We start from the raw sequence: 5,196 nt of genomic DNA, 5'->3' as shown, positions 1-5,196 counted from the left end.
ATGCTCAGGAGGTGGTGGACCGGGCTCGGGCACGCAGAGAGGCCGAGTTAGCGGCGCAGCATGAAGCCCGTCAGCTTACTCCGGTTCGTCCAACCACATCGGTGGAACCAGGAGTTACCTCTAGTTCTTTGGGAGTGCCATGTCTTGTCCCAGCGTTGCGCAATGGGCGCCTGCCCAAGGATTTCAAGGGCCCGCGCAAGGTGCTGAATTACACCGCCGATTTATCCCCCGAAACATGGGTTGAAAGCTATGAGATGGCCATGGAGATGCTGGATGTGGATGATGCGGCATGTGAGAAATACTTCACCATGATGCTCGAAGGGACAGCCCGCACTTGGTTAAAGAGCTTACCGGCTAATTCTATCAGGTCATGGGCCGAGTTGAGAGCCCGGTTTATTCAGAATTTCAAGGATACATGCAAGCAGCCCATGTCAATTGTGGACTTAGCTGCCTGTGTCCAGGAGGAAGGAGAGTCAACAACCCATTGGGTGCGCCGGGTTTCGAAGATTTTGCATTCATCGGACCGCATCAACGCTGACACCGCAGTTTTAACATTGGAAGGCAATTGCCGGTTTGAACCCCTGAAGTTGAAGTTGGGACGGCTCAAACGTCATTGTAATGACATGGGAACCCTCATGGCCGCACTGGTGAAATATGCCGACTCTGATAGTACCAAGGATCCCGAGTCTGACGATGATAAGATAGGGAAGGGAAAGAAGAGCGGCAACACCAAGGGGCAGCACCACAACCCGGCGGGTAATGGAAACGGCGACAAGCGTAAGGCGGACCACGGTTTAGACTTTGTGGCTAACACTAATACACATGACAAGGGCGAGCGGCGTAAGGGTAAACCGCCCCAGCGCGGTGGAAGGCCAAGTCCTAATCCGGACCGTTTGTCTTATCTGTTGAACCAGCCCTGTCGAAAGCATGGGACGAAGGAGGACCCGTCCACGCACCTCTAGAAGGATTGTTACATCATGCAAGAGTTCAAAAATTCTGATTCTTTCCGGTATGATCATGGACCAGGAGGCGGTTCGGGCCCCGGCTCTCATGGGCCGGGTTATGGCGGGGGAAATTCCGGTTCAGGCTTCCACGGTAATCAGGGTGGACATAACAATCAAAGTAATCAGGGTAACCAAGGTGGCTATAATTATCAGGGCAATCAGCAGCAGCAGCAGTCGGGTTACCAGAGCAACCCGAAGCAGTTGAATAGCGGACAGTATCATGTCTTCACCACTAGCTTGGACAAGCGCGATCAGAAGCTTCATTGAAGGGCGGTGAATGCCGTTGAACCAGCGATGCCCCGTTATTTGCGTTGGTCCGAGCAGCCGATTGTGTGGAGTAGAGAAGATCATCCACCCCGGGTTGACAATCCGGGTCATCTGGCTCTAGTGGTGCCACCTCAGGTGGGAGGTTATAAGTTCACTAAGGTACTCATGGATGGAGGGAGTAGTATCAATATCCTTTATTATGAAACTTTCCGTCGCATGGGGTTAACAGATAAAAATCTTAAACCGTCCAATACGGTGTTCCATGGTGTGGTGCCTGGTAAGTCGGCATATCCTGTTGGTAAGATAGCTCTGCAGGTGGCTTTTGGAGATGAGCATGACTCGAGATCAGAAACCTTGACCTTTGAAGTGGTGAAAATCAGCAGCCCGTATCATGCCCTATTTGGACGGCCAGCTTATGCTAAGTTTATGGCACGGCCTTGTTATGTCTATCTGCAGCTCAAGATGCCGGGTCACAAGGAAACTATAACCGTGCATGGGAGCCGCAAGATTGCTCTGGAGTGTGAAGAAGGTGATGCGGCTTATGCTGAGTCAGTTTGTGCAACAGAAGAGTTGAAGTTTTACAAGGACAATGTTGATCCGGCAGATATGACTTCGTTGAAGAAACCAACTACAGAGCATGATCCGGCCCTGAAGTTTAAATCGGCTGATGAGACTAAGCTTGTTGACTTCGTGCCTGGCGATTCGTCCAAGCAGTTTAGCATCAGCGCTAACTTGGATCCGAAATAGGAAAGCGCGCTCATCGAGTTCATCCGTGAGAATCGGGACATCTTTGCATGGAAGCCTTCTGACATGCCAGGTGTACCGAGAGAACTCGCTGAGCACACTCTCATTGTTGATCCCAACTATAAACCGGTCAAGCAGTTTCTCCGCCGGTTTAATGAAGAAAGGCGCAAAACTATTGGAGAAGAAGTAGCCAGGCTCTTGGCGGCTGGATTTATCGTTGAAGTATTCCATCCTGAGTAGTTGGCTAATCCGGTGCTGGTCCTCAAGAAGAATGGCACTTGGCGTATGTGTGTGGATTACATAGACCTCAACAAAGCTTGTCCCGCAGATCCTTTTTCCCTTCCCCGTATTGATCAAATTATTGATGCTACGGCGGGTTGCGAGCGTTTAAGATTTTTGGATGCATATTCTGGTTATCATCAGATCAAAATGGCAGTTAAGGACCAGGAGAAGACAGCCTTCATAACTCCCTTTGGAGCCTTCATAACAGATCGGCCGCAATGTTCACGCCTATGTGGATGATATTGTGGTAAAATCAAGGAAGAAAGAGACATTGATTGATGACTTGAAGGAAACCTTTGATAACCTGCGGGTTTATAAAATGATGCTTAATCCGGCCAAGTGTGTCTTTGGTGTACCTGCAGGCAAGCTCTTGGGCTTTTTGGTGTCTAACAGGGGCATTGAAGCTAATCCGGAAAAGATCAAGGCCATCACCTCCTTGGCTAAACCGAAGTGTATCAATGATGTTCAACGCTTGGCAGGCCGGATTGCCGCGTTGAGCCGGTTTGTCAGTCGCCTTGGCGAGAAGGCCATCCCTTTATATCAGATGCTGAAGAAAACGGATAACTTCGTCTGGAGTGACGCCGCTAATGAAGCATTTGAGGACTTAAAGCGGCAGCTGGCTAATCCGCCAGTTCTCGCTGCTCCAGTGGACAAAGAACCATTGTTGCTATATGTGGCAGCTAATGCTCGGGCTGTTAGTGTGGCTATTGTGGTGGAGCGCAAGGAGGCAGGAATGGAATATCCGGTTCAGCGGCCGGTTTACTATATCAGTGAGGTACTTATTGAGTCCAAGCAGAGGTACCCGCATTGGCAAAAATTGGTGTATGGGGTTTTCATGGAAAGCCGGAAGCTTAAGCAGTATTTCCAAGGTCATCCCATTACGGTGGTCAGCTCCGCTCCTTTGGCGGATATAATCCAGAACAGGGAAGCAACTGGTCGGATTGCTAAGTGGACTATCGAGCTCGGGCCTCACGGGTTGAAATACATGCCCCGAACGGCGATCAAATCTCAGGCACTTGTGGATTTCATCAATGATTGGACAGAATTACAAGCGCCAGAGGAGAAGCCGGATCACACTTATTGGACTATTCATTTTGATGGGTCCAGGCAATTGGAGGGCTCGGGGGCCGGAGTCGTATTAACTTCCCCACGAGGTGATAAGTTTTGTTATGTTCTCCGTTTAATGTTCCCTTGCACTAACAATGCAGCTGAATATGAGGCTTGACTCCATGGTCTTCGGATGGCTAAGGAGATGAACCTAAGCCAAGTTAAGTGCTTCGGTGACTCGGATCTGGTGGCTCAACAAGTGTCCGGCACTTGGGATTCCAAGGACCCACTAATGGCAGCATATCGTCGTGAGGTGGATATTGTTGCAGGTCACTTTAAAGGTTATCATGTGGATCATGTGGACCGGCGGAAGAATGAAGCGGCGGACGCTTTAAGCCGCCTGGGTTCCCAACGTAAACCGGTTCCACCTAATGTCTTCCTGGATGTTTTGCATAATCCGTCCGTTAAGCTCCCTGGTGAAGAGGATTTGGCTGTTCCTGATCCGGAGGCTTAGTTGGTGGTGGCTCTTCATGATATCCCGGATTGGACGGTTCCATATCTGGCGTATATAAACCGGGCGAGTTACCAGAGGATGAAACTTTGGCCAAGCAGATAACCCGGCGGTCCAAGTCCATGACTATTATCAATGGAGAGTTACATCATTGCAGTGTGACAGGGGCGTTTCAACGATGTGTGTCTCCTGAGGAAGGCCGTGAAATTTTGCGTGAGATCCACGAAGGAGATTGTGGTCACCATGCCGGTTCAAAATCTTTGGTGGCCAAGGCGTTTCGTCACGGTTTCTATTGGTTGACAGCTCATGCTGATGCCGAGGACTTGGTCAAAAGATGTGATGGCTGTCAGAAATTCTCAAGGCGCGCTCATGTACCAGCTCAAGAATTGAGGATGATTCCAATCACCTGGCCGTTTGCAACTTGGGGGCTGGATATGGTTGGGCCTTTCAAGAGGTCCAAGGACAAAAAGACCCATCTTTTGGTGGCGGTTGATAAGTTTACGAAGTGGGTGGAGGCAGAGCCAGTTAGTAAGTGTGATGCAGCCACGACGGTTCAATTCATCAAAAAGGTGATCTTCCGGTTTGGCTTTCCACACAGCATTATAACAGACAATGGTAACAATCTATCAAAGGGTGCCATGAAGGAGTTCTGTCAACGTGAGCACATCCGGCTTGACGTGTCATCAGTGGCTCAACCCCAGTCCAATGGTCAAGCGAAGAGGGCCAATCAAGAGATCTTGAGAGGTATCAAACCCCGGCTTATGGTTCCTTTGCAACGGACGCCGGGTTGTTGGGTTGAGGAGTTACCTTCTGTGTTGTGGAGCATCAATACCACACCCAACAGATCGACAGGGTACACACCATTCTTCATGGTTTATGGAGCGAAAGCAGTTCTTCCTAGTGAAATCCGTCATGACTCGCCTCGTGTAGCGGCATATGTTGAAGCTGACAATGAGAAGGCACGATAGGAAGCTCTTGACCTGTTAGATGAGGAACGTGACATGGCGGCAGCCCGTTCGGCGATTTATCAGCAAGCACTAGTAGAAAAAGGGTCATCTGTCCTGGTTGGTAAGGGCCTTTTGTCCCGGTTTTTGAACCGGGACTAAAGGGTCGTTACTAATGCCCTAGCCCTTTAGTCCCGGTCTTACACGAACCGGGACAGATGGGCCTCCACGTGGCCGGTGCGGCGAGCCCAGGCAGGAGGGCCTTTGGTCCCGGTTGGTGGCACTAACCGGGACCAATAGGCATCCACGCGTCAGCATTTCAGGGGCTGGGCTTTTTGTTTTTTTGAAAGGGGGGGGGGGGTTGGGGGTTTTGGGGGGTTAATTTAGGTGTTTCATA

The sequence above is a fragment of the Triticum aestivum genome, chromosome 7D (assembly GCF_018294505.1).
Source record: "Triticum aestivum cultivar Chinese Spring chromosome 7D, IWGSC CS RefSeq v2.1, whole genome shotgun sequence".
Classification (NCBI taxonomy): Eukaryota; Viridiplantae; Streptophyta; class Magnoliopsida; order Poales; family Poaceae; genus Triticum; species Triticum aestivum.
The sequence above is the reverse complement of the archived record's forward strand: the minus strand, read 5'-3'. Positions refer to the sequence as shown.